Source organism: Vulpes lagopus, chromosome 6 (assembly GCF_018345385.1).
Source record: "Vulpes lagopus strain Blue_001 chromosome 6, ASM1834538v1, whole genome shotgun sequence".
NCBI lineage: Eukaryota > Metazoa > Chordata > Mammalia > Carnivora > Canidae > Vulpes > Vulpes lagopus.
Window position 1 is genome coordinate 106,451,858 of NC_054829.1, and position 22,714 is coordinate 106,474,571.

The 22,714-nt window shown below is 39.3% G+C and overlaps 2 pseudogenes; both read right to left on the reverse strand.

Annotated features, from left to right (window-relative positions):
• Positions 1–754: 754 nt before the first annotated feature.
• LOC121492696 lies at positions 755–5,174 on the reverse strand (annotated as a pseudogene).
• Positions 5,175–9,085: 3,911 nt separating this feature from the next.
• Positions 9,086–11,071, reverse strand: LOC121493316 (annotated as a pseudogene).
• Positions 11,072–22,714: the final 11,643 nt, after the last annotated feature.

Genomic DNA, 22,714 nt, shown 5'->3' on the forward strand with positions numbered 1-22,714 from the left:
ACAAATGGAATTACACTATGATAGTGGTTATATTATCATTCCAGAAAATTCCAATTTATAAACATATATATATATATATATATATATATATATAATTAAAGCAAATGAAATCATATTGCACTGCATATCCATTTCTGCTTTGTTTTGTTTTACTGAACAATGTCTCCTGGAACTCTTTATTAGTACATTAAAATCTACTTCGTTCTTTTTCATGGCTTCACATTATTCCATTGTACCATGATTTACTTAACTATTTCTCTATTGGACATTTAGGCTAGTTCGCGTGTGAGTGTGCATGCATGCGTGATTATAAGTGATGTTGCAATTAAAATTCCTCTAATTATTTTTGGGCATTTGTTTAAACAATTGTTTAAACAATTCTTAGAAATGGAATTGCTGGTTCAAAAGCATAGTATTTTTAAGTTTTGTAAAGTAGTTCCCAATTGTTCTTCAAGGAGTTTGCTCTGTAATGTAGTTTTGTGTAAGGTGTATATATGACAGTACTCCCATACCTTTACCAACACAAAGTATTCTCAGTCTTATTAATCTTTGACAAATTAATTGGTTTAAATGGATTTTACTTTTATTTATTTGTTTTTTTTACAAAGTCTTTTTTTTTTTTTTTTTTTTTGAGTCACGGAAATTAACTTTATTGAATCACTGGGTGTCATCAATTTACCAGTAGGTCACAGACCTGTGGTGGAGAACCAACCACAGAGTGAGCATCATCATCTGGGGATGTGCACATCCTCACTCAAGTGTCTAGGTGGTGCCAGGCCTCCAGGGAGGCTAGCCTGCAGCGGATGAACCCCCACTTGGATGGCAGGTTCCATCCGTGACCCCTTCCAGGCCTGCAGGCTGAGCCCCCCATCACAGTTGGCGAGCGGTGGTCCTTGAGGGGCACGTCCTCTGCAGGGTGCTGGGCGGAGAGCTTCGTGCTTGGGCCAAAGAGCCCCTCATCAGGATCCACCTCCTCATCAAAAATGGTGAGTCGGGGTGAGGGCTTGGGCTTCACAGCCACTTCGGGGCGTTTCTTGGGCTTCTTAGAGCGCATGATGCCCAGAGGGCCCAGTGCGTCCCTCTGCCTCTTCCTCCTCAGATTCTCCTGCATCCTGCACCCTTCAGGTCTGGGATGGGGAGACCCTCACCCTCCGCTCGGTCCTGCTGCCCGAAGAAGTCAAAAGCCTCCCGTCCTCCTGGGCCCGGGGGTGTGCAGCCAGGACAGAGCGGCCTCTGCGGCCCTGGAGCTCCGGCGCGCAGGAACCCTGGCAGCTCTGGGCCTCCCGCCCGCGCGGCGTCCTCGGGGACACAGCGCAGAATCTCCTTGAACACGGCTCTCCTTTCCCGGATGTCAGACCCCCCAGCCAACAGGACCTTCTGGGGCAGCGGGGGAAGGCTGGCCGTGGGATGACGGCCGCTCGGCTTCTGGGAGAGCTCCTCAATCTCCCTGTCTTTCTGGAGCCCGAGAACTGGACCAGGTCCGCGGGCCGCTGCTTGGCCGCCTGAACGCCCCCAGGAGGGCTGCCCCCGGCTGTGCCCCACGTGGCCGGACATCGTCCTGCCCCGCACCGCGGCGGACGCTGGTGTGGACACTCGCAACTCGCCTGCAGGTGACGAGCACCGCCGGGGACTGCACGACCGCGGTGGCTCCGGGCGGGGTGCACCGGAAGGCTTCATTTTTTTTTTTTAAGAGAAATTTTAAGTTTACAGCAAAATTGAGAGAAAGATACAGAGATTTCACATAAACTTCCTTCTCCCACCCATGCATAGCTTCCCCCATTATTAACATCCTTCACCAGAATGGTATTTTTTTTCTTTTTTCTTTAGACCAAGGATGAACCTACATTGACAGATCATAGTTACTGAAAACTCATGGTTTACTTTAGGGTTTGCTCTTGTTGTATATTTATGGCTTTGGGCAAATGTATAATGGCATATATACATGACTATACTATTATACATAGTATTTTCATTGCCCTAAAACTCCTCTATGCAGGGATCCCTGGGTGGCTCAGTGGTTTGGTGCCTGCCTTTGGCCCAGTGCCTGATCCTGGAGTCCTGGGATCGAGTCCCACATCGGGCTCCCTGAGTGGAGCCTGCATCTTCCTCTGCCTGTGTCTCTGCCTCTCTCTCTCTCCATGTCTATCATGAATAAATAAATAAATCTTAAAAAAAAAAACCTCCCCTATGCTTTGACAATTCATCTTTCCCCAACCCTCTAACCCTACTCTTGCCAACCATGGATATTTTTAGTATTCGTAGTTTTGCCTTTTTCAGAGTGTCATATGATTGAATCATGTAGTATGTAGTCTTTGGAGGTAGGCTTCTTTTATTTAGTAATACACATTTTATGTTCCTCCATGTCTTTTAATGGCTTAATAGTTCATTTCTTTTTTAGTACAGAATAACATTGTTTGAATGTACCAACATTTATTTATCCATTCACCTACTGAAGGACATTTTGGTTGCTTCCAGTTCTGGCAATCATGAATAATGCACTATAAACATCTGCATGAAAGTTTTTGTTGGACATAAGTTTTCAATTCTTCTGGCTGAGTAAATACTGAGAAGTACAATTGCTGAATCATATGGTAAGAGTATATTTAGATTTGTAAGAAATTGCCAGACTTGGACACCTGCATGACCCAGTTGGTTAAGCTTCTGACTTCAGCTCCGATCATGATCTCGGGGACATGGGATCAAGCCCCACGTTGGGCTCTGTGTTCAGCAGGCAGTCTGCTTGTCCCTCTCCCTTTGCCCCTCCCCTGCTCATGTTCTCTTTTTCTCTCAAATAAATAAATCCTACAAAAAGAAAGAAAGAAAGAAAGAAAGAAAGAAAGAAAGAAAGAAAGAAAGAAAGAAAAAGAAAAGAAAAGAAATTGCCAAACTGTTTTCCAGAGTGGTTGTTACATTTTACATTCCCACAAGTGGGTGAGAGTTCCTATTGCCCCTCCAGCCTTTGATGTAAGTATTCTGGATTTTGGCCATTCTAACAGGTGTGTAGTAATAGTTCATTATTGTTTTGTTTTGCATTTATCTAATGACATATGTTGTGGTAATTCTTTCCTATGCTTATATGCCATCTATATATCTCTTTGGTGAAATATCTGTTAAGACCTTTGGCCCATTTTTAAATTGGATTGTTTTATTATAGTTGAGTTGTAAGAGTTCTTTGAATATCATAGATACCACTTCTTTATGAGATGCATGTTTTACAAATATTTTCTTCTAGTCTGTGGTTTATCTTCTCATTCTCTTAACATTTTTCACAGAGCAGAAGTTTTTGATTTTAGTGATGTCCAGCCTATTAATTATATTTTTCATGGATCATGCTTTTATTGTTGTATCCAAGAAGTCATCTCAACATCCAAAGTTATCTAGGTTTTGTCCTATGTTATCTTCCAGGAGTTTTATAGTTTTGCATTTTACATTTAGCTTTGTGATCCTTTTTGACTTAATATTTGTGAAGGGTGTAAGGTCTGTGTCTAGATTCATTTCTTTGCATGTAGATGTCCAGTTGTTCTAGTACCATTTGTTGAAGAGAATATCTTTGCTCCATTTGTTCCTTTGTTATGATCAGTATATTAGCCTCATATCCTGCAAGCATACTACAGTCACTTATTCGTTCTTGGAGTTGTCTTTTGTCAATTCTTTCAGATTTTCTACAAAGACAATTTATGTCTTCTTTTTTTAATCTATATACATTTTATTTCCTTTTCTTGTCATATTGAATTAGCTAAGATGTCCAGCATAATGTTGAAAAGTAATGGTTAGAGGACATCCTTGCCTTCTACATGATCTTAGTTAGAAAGCTATGAGTTTCTCATCATAAGGTATATTAGCTTTAGGTATTCTTTATTAAGTTGGGAAGTTATTCCTAGTTTACAAAGTGTTTTTCTCGTAATCCCCTCTATTCCTAGTTTACAAAGTGTTTTTCTCGTAAATGGATATTGGACTTTGTCAAATGCTTTTCCTGTGTATATTGATATGATTATGTGATTTTTCTTTTATAGCCTGTAATGTAATGGATAGTAGTGAAGTTTCAAGTTTTGAACCAGCCTTGCATACCCGGAATAAATATCACTTGATCATGGTGTATAATTCTCTTTTGGATTTGGTTTGCTAATATTAAGGTTGAGGATTTTGCTTCTATGTTCATGGTAACTTTTTATTTTAAGTTTTATTTCTGGGATACCTGGGTGGCTCAGTGGTTGAGCACCCGCCTTCTGCTCAGGGCGTGATCCCAGGGTCCTAGCATGGAGTCCTCATCAGGCTCCTGGCAAGAAGCCTGCTTCTCCCTCTGCCTCTGTCTCTGCCTCTCTCTCTTGTCTTTCATGAATGAATAAATAAAAACTTAAAAAAGTTTTATTTCTGCAATTATATGTGAAGTTGAGTATTTATGAAGAAATATTAAACCTCAGAACCTGAACGAAGTAAGAAGGGCATCCATGCTTGAGTGGGGTGGCGTAGGAAGGAAATGATAGTATTGAAGTCTGAGTGGGAAGTCATTGACTATGGGTAGTATTTAAAGCCACAGAAATGGATTATAATACCATGTGAGAGAGAAAGAAGAGAGAAAAGGACTGAGAATGGAGCTAAGGAGCCTGTTTCTAACTCTAGTTTTGGCCTGACTCTTTGAAACTTCTTTGAAACCAAGACATATATTTTTTTCCTTATCCTCAGAGAAGGTGTCCCACTCACCAAATTTTCTGACAAATGACTTGTCAGTAATGCTTGGGGTTATCTCATGGTGCGATGGTTATTTTTATGTATCAATATGACTGGGCTAAGGAATGTTGGTAAAATGTTATTTCTGGGTGTGTCTTTGAGGATATTTCGGAAAGAGATTAGCATTTGATTTGGTAGCCCAAGTAAAGATTATGCACACCAATGAAGATGGGCATCACCCAATCCACTGAGGATCTGAATAGAACAAAAAGTAGAGGAAGGGAAAATTTGTTCTTCTATGTGTGTGCTGGGATATACATCTTCTCTTACCCTCAGACATTGTACCCAGATTTACACTATCATCTTGCTCTCATCCCATTCTCAGGCTTTTGGACTCAGACTGAGGCATAAACCATGAGCTCCCCTGGTTCTCAGGCCTTTGGACTCTGAAATTCACCACTGGCTTTTCTTCTTCTCTACCTTGTAGATGGCAGGTATAGGGACATCTCTATAATTGTGTAAGCCAATTCCTATAATAAATATCTTATGTGTCTCTTTCTGTATATCCTATTGGTTTTATTTCTCTGGAGAATCCTGATTAATACATGTAGATTATGGAGGTCATTTCATAGGATTGACCTTTGTTGCTAGGGTTAACCTTTTCCTCTCATGTTCATAAGCACTTTTGTTTCATTTGTAAAGAGTTTTCTATAGAATCAATTTCTGTCTCTCCACAATTAGGAAACTCTTAGAAAGGCACTCACTTCTCCCCTGTACTTATCTCCCTTTGACTTTTCCTCATTTCTTAGAGCAGCACTGTCAGCTGAGAAGATAGCTAGGTGATATTCTCATCAGGGCTACAGCTTATTGCCAGAGGACTGCTCTAATTGGTCTTTGGCTTCCAGCCCATTGGTCTTCTGAGCTGTTTGGATCCAGTTGGGTGGCTTTTTATGGTTATTGCTCCTATTTTGGCTCTGAGCAGAGAAACCTCAATGTGTCTCTTATCCTCCTCTTACCGTTCAAGGAGACATTTCTGAAAATGTGCTGCTGATGTGAGTAATTTCTACAAGTTTCTGCAGGGGATTCAGACTACTGATCTGCTTGCCCAGCACTACTTCTCTGTAACTACCTTTGGGCCTTCTTCCCTTCTTTCTACTTGGAACTCCAGATCTTTCTATTTCACCATTATCTGCAAGCTCTGCTGGGGCTGACTCAAGTGGTTTTTAATTCCATAGCTTTAACTCTCTCCCAGTGTCTCTTGATGATTGAGTACCTCCCACCAGCTTCTCATGGCAATATAGTATTCTTATGGGGAAGTGGTATGATATGATATTGTGGGAAAGGGAAAGAGAAGATGGAAAGGAAAAAAAAAAGAGAAGATGGAAAGGGGAAGGAGAATTGACATTAATTAAGCACAGATTCTGTGCCAGGAACCGTATTAAGATGCTTTGCATGTTCTCTCTTTAATACTTTAAAACTTTGAGAATGGGTTATTGTAGCCTCATTTTCCTGATAGGAAAAGCAAAAGATCAAAGACCTTAGATTATTTGACCCTAATCATTCAATAGGAAAGATTGAAATTCAGTTATGTCTCAATCTAAAGTCGTTCTATATTTACTATGTGAGCCTTTATCTCCCTTAAGCTGGATCATATGTTTCTATTATGGCAACCTAAAACCCCAAGTGATCCTTTCCTTTGTTTTTGATTGTTTTGTTTTTTTTGTAACCACATCACATCATAAAACTGTTTGGATTTTGCGAAGTTACTTAAAAACATTTTTACATGAATGGGATCATACTGAGAACATTGGTTTTCAGCTCTGCTCTAGCATTACTACTTTTATTGCCAGCTAACACCTTAGGGGTTTTTTTGCATGGGCAGTTATGTAGATGCCTGTCCCCATCCTATGTCTGGTGCATTTGGCTTTACATTTATCTGCTTGACAAGCATTTCATTAGTTCATTCCCTTGTAATTTTTGGTATTCATTGGGGAGGATTTTTTTCTTAAAAAATGTTTAAAATTTTGAAAAGGTAATATAATTTAATAAGTTAAAATGGTATTTTATTATAGTTTTATTTTGCATTGGCTCTAATTATGAATGAGATTAAATATTTTTCAAATATTTAAAAGCCATTTGTATGTTGTGAACTGTCTACTTATATATATATATATTTTTATTTTATTTTATTATTTTTTAAAGATTTTATTTATTTATTCATGAGAATACACACACACACACACACACACACACACACACACACACACACACATAGAGGCAGAGACACAGGCAGAGGGAGAAGCAGGCTCCATGCACCGGGAGCCCGACGTGGGACTCCATCCTGGGTCTCCAGGATCACGCCCTGGGCTGAAGGCGGCGCTAAACGGCTGAGCCACTCAGGCTGCCCCTGTCTAGTTATATTTTGTTTATATTTCTATTCGATCATCAATCTATTCTCTTTTTAAAAAATATTTATTTATTTATTCATGAGAGACAGAGACAGAGAGAGAGAGAGAGAGAGAGAGAGAGAGAGAGAGGCAAAGACACAGCAGAGAGAGAAGCAGGCTTCCTGCAAGGAGCCCAATGTGGGACTTCTGGATCCCGGGATCATGCCCTGAGCTGAAGGGCAGATGCTCAACCGCTGAGCCATCCCTATTCTCATTGATTAATGAAAATTCTTCATTTATTAAAGAAATTAGCCCTTGTGACTTGTGGTTGGAAACATTTTCCTCAGTTTGTTGCTTATATTTTGATCTTCTTTTTTTTATTATACACATAGAACTTTACATTTTTATGTCATCCAATTTATCATTCTTTTCTGACTTCTGAGCTTTATAACATACATAAAGAGCATTTTTCCTACCTAAAATCATAAAAAGGTGATTTCATTCTATTATTTTCACATATTTCTTTTTTAACTATCATAATTTTGGCATGATATTGTGATAGCCTTTCTTTTTATTTATTTATTTTTAAGTAGGCTCCATGCTCAGCATGGGTTTAAACTTAAGACCCTGAGACCAAGAGTCAGACATTTAACTGACTAAGCCACCCAGGTGTTCCGGTGACAGCTTTTAAATGAATCTCCTTTCCTCCATCTTCAGGACTCCTTGAATCCATCCTTCATATTGTAGCCACAATGACCCTTAAAATATAAGTTGAACCCTGGTACTTTACTGTTTAAAACAATTCATGATTTCCATAACCCACAAAGTTTAGCTTCTTAACATGGCACACTCAGTGATGTGACCATTACTTTTTTTTCTCCCCTGTAGGCTATTCTAGCGATCACTCTGTTTTCTGTCAGTGCCATGACTATTCATGATGCTACTGCAGCCTGGCATCTTTGTCTCTGTAGCATTTCAATTCCATCTCCTTGGAAAATGCATGTTAATCCATTTCTGTTCTGCTCATCTGTCACCTCCTTCATGAGGCCTCTTCTGGCCTCTGCCCATAAGTGTTCCCCAGCTCCAGCACCTTTTATGTACTTCCACCGTGTGTCCCTTATGGTATAACATTGGCTGATTTACTTGTATTTTCTATTGTCAGGGCAGAGGCCTTGTTTGCACTCCCAGCACTTGTACAAATTTTGGAACATAGCAACAGCTCAACAGTGGTTTGCTGGAATGAGTTCCATTCTGTTTCAGTATTACTCAGAGTAGGATTAAGAACCACTTGCATCAGAATAACCCTGGGTGGCTATTAAAAAGTGAAAATGAGTGGACAAACCACAGACATGCCAAGTCAGGCCATGTTGAGATGAGGCTCTGGAATCCTTATTTTTACTAAGCTTCATAGGTGATTTCATTCACTCTAAAGTTTGAAAATCACTAGTATTGCCTAGATCTACAAATAGCTTTTAGATATAATGCATAAGAATGGAGAAGTAAAGGACTAAGTATTAGGACAAGGGGAAAGGTAAATAAATTTTTGGTAAGCCCATAAAATGCAATATCATGCAGCTATTAGAATTCACGAGATGGATATATTTTCTCTTATGAAGTTCTCCAAGAACTATTGTTAATTTAAAAAAATAAAAAGCAAAGTAAGAACCATGTGGTTATACATATGCTCACAAAGTCTTCTGGAAGTTTACAAAGACACCTTATAATACTGTTTATCTCTTGGGAGTGAGACTGGGTGGTTGGGCCAGGTGTAGTTTTGTATCATTATCTGCACTCGTCAATACTGTGTGAGCTTTTTCACTTACCAGTTTTACTTTTATGATACAATTATTTAAGTTTATTTATTTATTTTTAAAGATTTTATTTATTTATTCATGAGAGATACACAGAGAGAGGCAGAGACATAGGCAGAAGGAGAAGTAGGCTTCCCTGTGGGAAGCCTGATGTGGGACTCAATTCCAGGACCCTGGGATCACGACCTGACCCAAAGGTAGATGCTCAGCCACTGAGCCACCCAGGAGCCCCCAAATTATTTAAATTTAAAATCTTTCTTTGTGATTAAATATTAAAGTAATACATTGCTTTTCCATTTCTAATTTTATATATTTATTTATTTTTCAAGTTTCAGATATTTGTCATTCAGTGTAAACTCCAACACAATATACCAACATGATTTTGTGCATTTAGAGAGGAAATATTTCCTGGATAAGTGGAAAATTGTGCAGAAGGCTTCTGGAAGACTTTCATTCTAAGCAGCTTTATAGTGAAACATTTTATTTAGAAGTCTGGACCTTTTTTCTTCAGTTTGCTGTAATCTACATTCACTGAGTAGAACTTGTATTAATCATTGGGACCCAGTTTGTTCCAAGGTTCTGGGTTATTCTTCCTATCCCAACTAACATCTGGATTGAACAATACCAAGCACAACACATACAGTGCTGCTCCAGTACCTCCTGCCCCAATAAATATGAAAAGGGGGATCAAGCTTGGATGCTTCTTGGCCTGACCGATGACCTGGTGTAACATGGTTGCAGCAGAGGTCTCCTGTGCAGGAGAAGATGAAAACTGAGTTTCTGCAAGGCCAGGAACTAAGTAATGCCTACACAGAGGTTGAACGGATGTGCAAAGTCACTCCATTTCTAATTTTAAGATGTGAGAGAATATCATTTATTTTTTTTCTATTTTCAAACTTAGGAAACAAGTATTTCTGTGAAAGAAGCTCAGGTTCTGGAAATCTAAAAGTCTGCTTTTTCTTTTTTAATTGTGGTGAAATTCATGTGGCATAAAATTAACCATTTTTGAAGTGAGTGGTTCAATGGTATTTAGTGCATTCATCATGTTGTGAAACCACTATCTGTATATAGCCCCAAAACATTTTCATCACCCCAGGGGAAAGCAGTTTCCCTGGCCGCTGACAATCTCTTCTGTCTCTGTGGATTTACTTATTATAGATATTTCGGATGAATGGAATAGTACAATATGTGACCTTTTGTGTGTGGCTTCTTTCACTTAACATTATGTCTTCCACGTTCATCTACAGTGTAGCATGTATCAGCACTTCATGCCTTTTTATGGGTAAATAATATTTTATTGTGTGGATATAACATCTGGTTTTGAGAATAGACTCCACTTAATTCTTGGCTTCAGATGGGCAAGACACTTAGCCTCTCTAAGTCTCAATTTTCTGAACTCTAAAATAAGGATAGTTATACCAGTTTGGACACTCATGCTACAGAGTTGTGTGTATAAAATGAGAGTGTACGTGAAAGTGCCTGCTACTTGATCTAGTCCAGTGGCAGATGCTAGACCCAGACCCAAATCTACTTCTTGGAGTGGAGCTGGAGAGAAGGGCTGCAAGCAGCAGAAAGAACTCTAGCTTGGGAGAGAGGACAAGGAACTAAAGGTGTATATCAAGGCAAAATGTCAGCCTCAGAAAAACTCAGCTGAAAGAAAAACAGTGTCACACTGATGGCTGGAACACAGCTTCGGGGCATCTAGGAATTGCTAAATTCAGACACTGCCACAAAAAGATGAGACAGCCCTCTTTGGGGATTAGGGATAGACTTGTTGTTTAAAGGAAGGAGACTGTCCCTAAGGAAGGAGCTGTCATCCAGATAGGGACTCTGTCTCTAAGCAGACACGCAGTAGGAATATGAGAGAACAAAATGCGGTTAGAAAGAGGGTTCTGAGTCTGTCTGGTTCTAAGATTCTTTGATGCTGGGTTTACTTGCACCAGAGTTTACATCTTCCAGGGGCAGGATTGAGCCCCAAAATTCCCTCCTTGGAAAGGGGAGAGGAGACGTGGGCGTTGAGGCAGGACACCTACCTAAGTAGCGTTTTATGCAGAGATTCATGTGATATGTGGCCAGGGCTCATTCTTTTCTTCCCCATAACTCTGTGTTATGTAGATTGTGTCTCCATGACATCACAATAACCAGTTCAATCAGTCAAGAAAAGGTCAGTAAAACTGGTTATTTGAAAAACAAACTCTGTTTCCTGTCCAGGAAGGAACCATGTGTGAAATGCCCCAGGGATTGAGCAGATGTTCTGTGGCTGTTGCACAGAGAAAAACCAGGAACACAGAAGCCCAGCTCCTGAGATAGTCTGGCTGGAAGCTCATCCTGCCCCCCTCTCACCACCTCAGGAGGCAGGCTGTGGTAAAGCCTGTGGAGAAAAATTACAGAGAACTTCTAATTTTCTACATATTGTGTTGTTAAATATATAAAATGTATGTATTAAACTATGTTATGTGAGTGAAATAAAAGGCAGCTTAATCTAACAAAGGAATAAAAAGAGAAAGAATAAGGAAAGATTAGAGATAAGACAAAATACAATGATCATAAAATCCCAAACTATCAAAAATATTAAATATCAGTAATCAGTAATAGTAATATAAATGTATTCAGACTGGACAATAAAATATATTTACAATTAAATAATTTTGAAAAGTAGAAGATAAAAGATTGGCAAAAAAAATGCATCACATCAATGTAATAACAACAGAAAATCCTTAGCTTTGTCCAATATTTTTATTTATTTATTTATTTAAAGATTTTGTTTAGTTATTCATGAGATACAGAGAAAGAGAGATAGGCAGAGACGTAGTCAGCGGAAAAAGTAGGCTCCCTGCAGGGAGCCCAATGTGGGACTCGATCCAAGGACCCTGGGATCATGACCTGAGCCAAAGGCAGGCACTCAACCACTGAGCTACCCACATGCCCTGTTTTGTCCATTATTTAGCTATTATTTTAGAAGTACAATTGTAGAAAAGCCTATAATTCCTTTAGATTATCTAAGGGCTTATGTAGTTTAAGAATACTAATTATAGGGACACCTGGGGGGCTCAGTCGGTTAAACAAGTGACTTAATTTTGGCTTGGGCTGTGGTCTCAGGGACCTGGGATCAAGCCCAAGTTGGACTCCTCCCTTAGTGAGGAGTCTGCTTCAGGGTTCTCTCTCTCCCCCTGGCCCGACCCCCACTCACACATGCTCTCTCTAAAATAAACAAATATTTTTTAAAAAAATACTAATTATTTATAGAAAATCCCCTAAATCCACAAACTGAGCATCAGAAAGGGAAGTAGTTGTTTTTTTTTTTTTAGGAATATATTTTTTATTTACACAAATATGTTGTATTATATGTCATTCTGTTTTTTTTTATAATAAACAATATATGAATACTTCATCTATAGTTTCTAACTGCTTAGTAGTAAATCTATCATAATTTACTTCTTTAGTTTCTCAGTAATGGATGCCCAGAAAAACCTCTTTGCCACACAAATAGAGCTACAATAAACATCTCCATAAATATCCCCTTATAGACCTGCATAAGAGCATATTTGGAATCTATAGCTGGGAGTAGAATCATGGGCTCCTAGGGACTCATATTCCTAATTTGATGAAGTAGTCCACATGGTGCTTCCAAACACCTCCTGCCAGTATTGCACGGTATTTGTGTGCACATGTCCTCCAACCTGTGGCATGGGCCATCTTCCTAACGTTGCCAATCTTATACATGTAAATGGATATTTCATTATTTTAATTTGCATTTTGAATTTGAGCATCTGTTCATATACTTTTTAGTTTGGGGTTTCTGTTTTATAAAATATTGTTTATATTCAGAAAGGGAAATAGTTGATTGAATGAAGGAGAGGCCCTGGCTTTGTCTTATTGTTTCAGAATCATGTGTTTAATAGCTCCTTTGCTTCCAGAAATTACCTTCTGTTGCTGGATATGTCTGCAATGGAATTTGCTGAACAGCACAACTTTGCTTTTATGGGCATTCACTTGTAGGACAGTTAATAATATCCTGTGCCTGCCTCCTCACTGGGCCGTGACAAGGCTGCTCGGGAGACTCAAAAAAGAAGGCTTCTGTGCTCCTCTCTGGGTAATTATACTCGGCGCTGCTTGACAGATGAAGTGAGCTTTCTAACTGAGACCAACCTTGTGACCTCAGCTTGGACACTTTGTCCTGTTGCTGCCATTTCTCCTTCAGTCATATTGTGCTCCATCAGCTGTTTGGAGACCGATATTATTAGCCTAAGCTGCACGCATGAACTTGAATCAGAGACGGTCAACTTAGCAGCACATTCCTGATGGGATGCAAGCTTGGCTTTTTTAGTTCTAAAAAACTGAGACAACTGCATTCTCCATCTCTTAAACCCGCTCATTCTCTGAGGTTCTCAGACTGTTAAAGCTTAAGTTTGATGATAATTACAACTACCATTAAACTGAGCACCTACTGTATACTAGGTATGTCAGTCGCAATAGTTATCTTTTATTGATGGCTTCTATGTGTCAGCCATTGTTCTGAATTCTTTACATGTATTACCTCCTTTTTTTTTTAAAAAAAAGATTTATTTATTTATGATAGACACACACACACACACACACACACACACACACAGAGAGAGAGGCAGAGACACAGGCAGAGGGAGGAGCAGGCTCCATGCAGGGAGCCTGATGCAGGACTCGATCCCGGGACTCCAGGATTGCACCTTGGGCCAAAGGCAGGCGCCAAACCACTGAGCCACCCAGGGATTACCTCCTTTAATCTTCTCCATAGTTCCACACACAGGTGCTCCCACCACTTCCATATTAATGGTGGTAAACTGAAGCCCAGGAAGTTAAATAACTTGCCCAAGGTTACATACCTAGTAAATATTAGCAGTAGGTTAAAATCCACTTTCTGAAGCTGCATTCTTGACCACTAAATGAAACTGTTTTGCTTTATAAACAAATACTGTATCTAATATATATATATGAAACATCTACTGGGGGCTAGAAATGGTTCCCAGTGCTAGGATAGTAGCCATCAAAATTAAAAAAAAAATTCTGTGACACCTGGGTGGCTCAGTGATTGAGTGTCTGTCTTCGACTCAGGGCACAATCCCGGGGTCCTGGGATAGAGTCCTGCATCAGGCTCCCTGCAGGAAGCCTGCTTCTCTCTCTGCCTCTTTCTGTGTCTCTCGTGAATAAATAAGTTTTTAAAAAGTTCTTTAAAAAATAAATAAAAAATAAAAATTCTTGTCCTCATGGAACTTCCATTCTAGTTGTAGAAACAGACAAAAGCAAATACAAATAAGTAAAATGCATAGTTTGTTAGCTACTGATAACTGCTAAGGGAAAACAGTATAAGAAGGAGGGCTGAATTTTTTTTTTTTTTTTGGAGGGCTGAAATTTTTGACAGCATCAAAGAGAGGCCTTAAAAGGGTGATATTTGAGTAAAGAAAGCTGTGCGGATACCTAGAGAAGCACACCCCAGAAAGAGAGTAGAGCCAGTGCCAAGGCCCCTCAGGTAGAAGTGTGCCTGGCATATTTGAGGGATGGTAAAGAGCCCTGTGGGGCTGGTGTGCAGCTAGTATGGAAGAATAATAGGATAAGAGGTCAGAGAAGTAACAATGGAACAGATCTGGTATGACTGTATTAGTAGGGACTTGGTGACCTGATCTGACCAGCTATAGGGCTGGACATAGAGTGGAGGGGGAGCTGCAGTGAGGGCAGGAAGACCTTTCAGGAGCTTTTGCAATATTTCAGTTAGAGATTATGGTGGTTTGGGCCAGAGGGTGTAGGATTGCCTCAGTATCTATTTTCAGAGGTCTAAACATTTTTTATTTTATTTTATTTTATTTTATTTTATTTTATTTTATTTTATTTTATTTTATTTTATTTTATTTTTATTTCCAATGTAGTTAGCATACAGTGTTCTATTGGTGTCAGGTATACAATATAATTATTCAACACTTCTATATGTTACCCTCTGCTCATAATGACAAGTATCCTCCTTAATCTCCATCACCTATTTAATTCATCCCTCTTCTGGTAACCAGCAGTTTGTTCTCTATAGTTAAAAGTCTGTTTCTTGGTTGGGTTCTCTCTCTTTTTCCTTTCCTCATTTTTTTTTTGTTTCTTAAATTCCACATAGAAGTGAAATAATATGGTATTTGCCTTTCTCTGACTGACTTATTTCACTTAGCATTATACTCTGTAGCTCCATCCATGTAGTTGCAAATGGCAAGATTTCATTATTTTTTATGGGCAAATAATATTCCATTAAATATATATATATATATATATATATATATGTATACACACATGTATGTACATATCTGTATCTATATATCTCACATCTCCTTTATCCATTCATCAATCGATGGAAATTTGGGGTGCTTCCCTAATTTGGCTATTAAAAATAATGCTGCTATAAACATAGGAGTGCAAAGATCCCTTTGAATTAATGTTTTTGTATTTTTGATGTAAATATCCAGTAGTGTGACTATATAGGGTAGTTCTACTTTTAACTCTTTGAGGATCCTCCTTACTTTTTTTCACAGTGGCTGCACAGTTTGTATTCCTACTAACAGTATAACACAGTTCCCTTTTCTCTGCATCAGAGAAAGTATTCTTATTCCAGTTTTATCAGTTGAAAAATTGAGGCTCAGAGAGGCTAGGCAACTGGCCCAAAGTAAACTAGCTGGTGACAGCAACATTGGGGTGCAATCTCATTTCTGACTTTCCCCACAGGCCATATTCTCTCTTCTACACACAGATTCATTTTAAAAAAAATATTTATTTATTTATTCATGAGAGACACACACGCAGAGAGACAGAGACACAGGCAGAGGGAGAAACAGGCTCCCCACAGGAAGAGTAGATCCTGGGATCATGCTCTGAACCGAAGGCAGATGCTCAACCACTGAGCCACCCAGGCGTCCCCACACACAGATTCTTTGAAGCACAATCCTCAGTTCAAAGTCTAAACCATGTTCTCAGAATATTGATGATAAAGATCTCCTGAATTTTGTTGAGTGATATCCCCTGATCTATGGATATATTAATTATTTATCATCTCCCACACTTTTAGGGAAAGTTTCTGCTTCAAGTCACAGCTGGTATGAGAACTGGGAAAGAACATGGATGTGGAGTGGGAAGACGTGAATAAGCTACAAGTGAGAGACTTGAAAGGCAGAAACTGAAATTGTCAGACAGGACATAATGATACCCTCACTGCATATTCCCTAGATTTTGAAGCCTGAGGGTCCAACTTCCTCTTCTCCTCATTTGATCAGATCAATCAAAAACTCAGAATTAATTTTTCTTCCAAAGGGGGAGCATGTCACACTTTACCTCCTATATTAAAGGAATACCTGGAATTAGGTTCAATAGTGGATTGAATCCATATTCCTGCCTCCTATTCATCTCAATGAAAAATGATGTCTCTAACAGTGCTGGAAAATAAGAAGAGGTGTTTGGTGTTTTTGGTGGACCAGAAAGTGAGAAACTCCTAAAAGATGGAAAATAGCCAGGAAGAACTACAGTCCACAACTTTCAACAGAGAACTGCTACCAAAGATGGGAGTGGCTTTGGAGGGGTTTCAGAAGAAAATTTAAGAAGTAGGAGGTAGCTTTGTGGAAGCTCCCAGGGAAAGGACTGGGGCACCTGACTTGGAGCAGCTGGGTTCTGTGCCTAGCAGTGGCAAGGAGAGGTGCATACCCCAGGAAGGAGCCACATGTGGAATGCTCCAGAGACGGAGCAGATGTCCTTGTGGCTGCCACACCACGAGAAACCAGGAGCCCAGAAGCCCTGCTCCTGTGACAGTCTGCTGGAAGCTCATCCTGCCCTCCTCTCACCATCTCAGGAGGCATGCTGTGGTAAAACCTGTGGAGAAAAATTATAGAGACCTTCTAATGTTCTTTATGAGATTTTGAGTACCATCTAATTTTTTTAACTTATGTGAAAGCATTACTTGGACAGCAATTAAAGTAAAATGTTGTATAAGCAACGTTAACCACTAAAAGGATAGATATTGTGTGTGTATTACATATATACCATACATATGTTATTTCATATATGTATTAAATAAAAGACAACTTAATCTAACAAAGGAATATAAAGAGAAAATAAAAAGAAAGGATAGCAGAGAGAAATCAATATAATGGCCACAAAAATCCAAACCTATCTATGATATATATTAAAAGAAAAATACTCTCAGATTGGAGTAATATATCTTCACAATGAAATAACTCTAAAAAATAGAAAATAAACACTAGTAGAAAAATATTGGTTAAATTAATAACAACAACAGCAGCAACAGAAAAACTAGTATAGAAATATTCATATTATACAAAATAGAATCAATATTAAAAGCACTAAAGGAGAAAAAGCAGTATTTCATAATGAAAGAATCATTCCCCAAAGATACAACAGTCATTGATATTTTATACCTCAGAATACAGAGTAAAGCTGAGGAAAGTACAGGGAAAATTGACCAAATGCCTATTCATACACACATTCCTTTCAGAAACTGGTAGGTCAAGTAGACTAAAAAAATAAGCAGTGGTATATAAAAATCTGAATGCTAAACTTAAGAATCTTGACCTGAAGGTAATATATATTCTTCTACAAAAATCTATATTAATACATCACATAAATTAACATACTTTTTTTCAACCATGCATAGAACATTTTAAACCTTCACACTGTATTGAGCCATAAAGGAAATCTTCACAAAATTAGAAAAGCAGGAATCATATAAACCATTTTCACTGGCATGATGCAATAATGTTGAAATTAATAACAAAAGGATATCCCAAACCAAAACAATCTAACAAAATGATCCTTGAAAAATTTGAAAATATACTTTAAAAAACATGAATTTGAGAGAATTACAAAATATTTAGCAATGAATAGGGGAGGCATTAGGTGTCTGTAGAGTTTAGCTAAAGCAGTGTTCAGAGACAGGTTCATAAAAATAATTCCGCTTATTACAAAATGAGAAGGAAACCTCTGAGCAACCCTAATACATTTGCCAACCTGTCACTCTTCTCTCTTAGACCACCCTTTATCTCTTCCTCTTTCTCTCTCTCCTCTGTCTTCCAATATTTGCTCCCTCTATCCTAAATTTCAGCTGAAAAATTTGCTTCTGATTTCACTGGAGGTACAGAGGCAATCAGAACATGTCCTCCAACATCTACTGGCTTCCCTCCACTGCACCCCTCCCCTTGGCTCTCAGCTTGAGTGAGCTGCCTGGGCCACTGTCCAAGTTCAGCCCACATCTCAGAAAGTTGCCCCAGGTAATTGTCCTTTGTCCTGTCTCATTGGGTTTTCCCTCCTGGTTCAGTCATTTCCATCAGCCTACTAGTATGCTGTTATTATATTTCATCATTAAAAAACAAAAACAAAACCCAAAACCCTCTCTTGATCTCACATCCCTCTCTGGGTATGACCCCACTTTCCTGCTTCCTTTTATAGCAGAGTTCTCAAAAATGTTGTCACTACTTTAGATCTCTAATTTCTATTATCTCCATCTATTTTCTATGGAATCCTTGCTCCATGATAGGTATCATGGCCCCAACACTTCAGAGGCCACTCTTGTCTGCTTGGACAACGTCCTCCATATTTATAAACCCCATGGTCAGTTCCTGGTCATCATCCATGAGCTGCAGCAAGCAGCCTTTGACACAGCAAACCATGTGCTTCTTGAAATACCTGCCCCATATGGCTTCCAGAAAACCATCCCTCTTCAGATTTTCTCTTCTGAGAAAATGTAACTGGCTGCTTCTTCAGTCTCCCTACTTGTTTCATATCCTAATCTCTTAATGATGGGGTGCATATCAAGAGACATTTGGGTGGCATTTTCTCTTCTCTACCCACACCCACTCCCAGTTGATTCCATCCAGCTTTAAAGTTTTACGTACTATACATACGCCAAAAGCTCTTAAATTTTTGTTTCTGGGCTGGTCCTCTCCTCTGAAATCTAAATTTACATTCAACTGCCTACTTGATATTTCCACTTGGATGTCTAATAAACACCTCAAACTTAAGATTCAAAGCTGAACTCTTTATGTCCCCCCCCCACCAATTCTGCTCCTCTTGCCACCTCCCCCTCAGTGAATGGCAAATCTCACCTGCACAATGAAATTATCCCTGACCACCTAAAATCACAAGCCTTCTCTACAACCAGAACTTTCTATCCTCCCTCCCTGCTTCTCCCTGACAGCACTTCTCATTGTTGGAAATGCTACATATATTGTTTTTATATTTTGTTTATTTTAACAAGAAGAGTTTTTTTTAAAATTTTTATTTATTTATTTATTTATGATAGTCACAGAGAGAGAGAGAGAGAGAGAGAGAGAGAGAGAGAGGCAGAGGGAGAAGCAGGCTCCATGCACCGGGAGCCCGACGTGGGATTCGAACCTGGGTCTCCAGGATCGCGCCCTGGGCCAAAGGCAGGCGCTAAACCACTGCGCCACCCAGGGATCCCTAACAAGAAGAGTTTGATGAATGCAATGACTTGATTGCTTTGCTCACCTGCTGTATCATCAGCATCTAGATGATAAAATCTAGATTGTACAATCAACAATTGTTGAGTGAATACATGGATGGACAAGGACAATTCCAAGGTTTTTGTTCTTAGCTACTAGAAAGATGAAGTCACCATTTGTGATGTGGAAAAGATTGTGGGAGGAGCAGAACTGGAGCTCAAGATGAGCCAAATTCAGTATATGTGCTGCTGAAGCAAGCACAAGATGAGCCAAATTCAGCTTTGGACATGTTAAATTTGAAGGACCCATTAAAAATATGACTGGAAGTGTTGAGTAGGCGGGGGATATAAACATCCAGGGTTTGAGGAGAGGTTCATGAATGAATATACTGATTTTGACTTATTAATATATAATGTGAAATTCAAAGCTATGGGAATGCTGAGATCACTCAGTAAATGAAGGTAGAGAAAAGAACAGTTCTAAGGATTGAGTTTTGGAACAACCTTAGACCAGAGTTTATTTATTTATTTTTTAATAATAAATTTATTTTTTATTGGTGTTCAATTTACCAACATACAGAATAACACCCAGTGCTCATCCCGTCAAGGGCCCCCCCTCAGTGCCCGTCACCCATTCACCCCCACCCTCCACCCTCCTCCCCTTCCACCACCCCTAGTTCGTTTCCCAGACTTAGGAGTCTTTATGTTCTGTCTCCCTTTCTGATATTTCCCACACATTTCTTCTCCCTTCCCTTATATTCCCTTTCACTATTATTTATATTCCCCAAATGAATGAGAATATATAATGTTTGTCCTTCTCTGATTGACTCATTTCACTCAGCATAATACCCTCCAGTTCCATCCACGTTGAAGCAAATGGTCGTCGGTATTTGTCGTTTCTAATGGCTGAGTAATATTCCATTGTATACATAGACCACATCTTCTTTATCCATTCATCTTTCGATGGACACCGAGGCTCCTTCCACAGTTTGGCTATTGTGGACATTGCTGCTAGAAACATCGGGGTGCAGGTGTCCCGGCATTTCATTGCATCTGAATCTTTGGGGGTAAATCCCCAGCAGTGTAATTGCTGGGTCGTAGGGCAGGTCTATTTTTAACTCTTTGAGGAACCTCCACACAGTTTTCCAGAGTGGCTGCACCAGTTCACATTCCCACCAACAGTGTAAGAGGGTTCCCTTTTCTCCGCATCCTCTCCAACATTTGTGGTTTCCTGCCTTTTAATTTTCCCCATTCTCACTGGTGTGAGGTGGTATCTCATTGTGGTTTTGATTTGTATTTCCCTGATGGCAAGTGATGCAGAGCATTTTCTCATGAGCTTGTTGGCCATTAGACCAGAGTTTAAAGGCTGAGGAGAAAAAGGGATCAACTAGCAAGAAAACCATAAATCTATCTTGTTCTCTAAGTAAAATTGCAAAAATGTGTCAAGGAGGAGGGAAGGATGTATAATGTCAAATACCACCCATACATATATCACCTAATCTGAACAGTGAGAATTGGCCATTGGATTTGCAGCATTACAGTTCGGAAATTGTTACCAAGGAAAAATTTATTACAGAAAACCAAGGATGGGGGACCGGTGTGGCTCTGTGGTTAATGGTCTCCCTCCAGCTCAGGTCATGATCCCACGGTTCTGGGATCGAGTCCCACATCAGGCTCTCCATAGGAAGCCTACTTCTCCCCTGCCTGTGTCTCTGCCTCTCTCTATGTCTCTTATGCATAAATAAATAAAATCTTAAAAAAAGAGAAAGAGAACGAGAACCAAGAATGGTTCTCCATTAATAGTATTCAGTACACTCCCAGATTAAATGCTTATGATCATTTCAATAGATGGTATGAAGCCATTTAATAAAATTGAACAATCATTCTTGATATTTTAAAAAATTAGGAAACTAGGAATTGTTTAAATTTGATGAAGAATATTAGTGTGTTAGAGGATAGTCTATCGCAGGGTAGTAAAACTTCTTAAAAAAGGACAAATAGAAAAAAAAAGGACAAATAGTAAATATTTTAAGCTTTGTGGGCTACATAATGTCTTTATTGCATATTCTCCTCCTCCTGTTTTTTTACTATCCTTTATTTTCTTAAGATTTTACTTATTAAAAAATATTTTATTTATTTATTCATAGAGATACAGAGAGAGAGATGCAGAGACACAGGCAGAGGGAGAAGCAGGTTCCATGCAGGGAGCCTGACGTGGGACTCGATCCGGGTCTCCAGGATCACGCCCTGGACTGAAGGTGGCGCTAAACTGCTGAGTCATCTGGGCTGCCCTTTACTATCCTTTAAAAAGGTAAAAAGCATTCTTAGCTCCCAGGCCCTACAAAAACAGGCCGTGGGCCAAATAGCCCTTAGCCTGGCAAGCTCTAATCTACAGTTAGTAATATTCAAAAACTGAAATCTTAGGTATATTTTCATTAAATTCGTGCACAAATAAGGATTCCCACTATTGCTGCCATTGCTCAAGTGTTATGAAAGAAATCTCAGGTAATGTTTGTGGCAGAAAATAAAAGAAGGTAACAAGAGGTATAAATTTTGAAAAGGAGTTTTATATCCAGCATTTATTCATCTCTCTTCCTTGCTAAGTTCTCCTGAGGAGGGTGGGAAACTGAAAAGAAACAAAGGCCTTTCTTTGGGGTCTCAGAATTGCAATTTGGAGGACATAGATTCTGGAGTCACCAGAAAAGTGTCCTGTTCCTATAGGGGAGGCAAGGGGGTTTTATGAGGAAGAAAGAAGGGGTGATTATACAATTTAAATAAAGAAGAGATAGAAAAAACCCTGCTAATTTGGAGCTGACTAGTTGAGATGCTTCTCATTACTATCTTACTGACTTTTTGTGCGTGTGTGCTAGTAAATGAAGCTGTCCCTGGTATGTATTAATCAATATCACTGTCCTCACCTGGTCTGGATGTGAGTTGCTTGTTGATACTTAATGAACCGCTCCTTGTAAAGTTATGCTACTCTGGCTCAGCTCAAGAGTTCATTGGTTGGGAGGAAATTGAGCTTCAGATGGATTCTCTCATGTCCAGAAATTTCATACAATTCCACACTAATGAGAACCCAAGTTTTGTCCCTTTTTTCTGTGTATCGTCATGGTGAACGTGACATCTGGAGCTGCTGCAGTCATCTTGTAATCATGAGGTGAAGCGGCCTAAGAAAAAGCTTAGTCACTAGAACTGGAAAGATGTAAAAACAAAACAAAACCAAACCAAATCCTGGGTCAGGGATGGTATCCCTGAGGTGCTGCTGATCAAACCAAGTGTGAAGTGTGTGCCCCAGGGATGTGCATTATAAGTCTCTTTATTGTTTAAGTCTGTGGTTATTACTTATTTGTATGGAATATTTACCATCCATCTTAAAA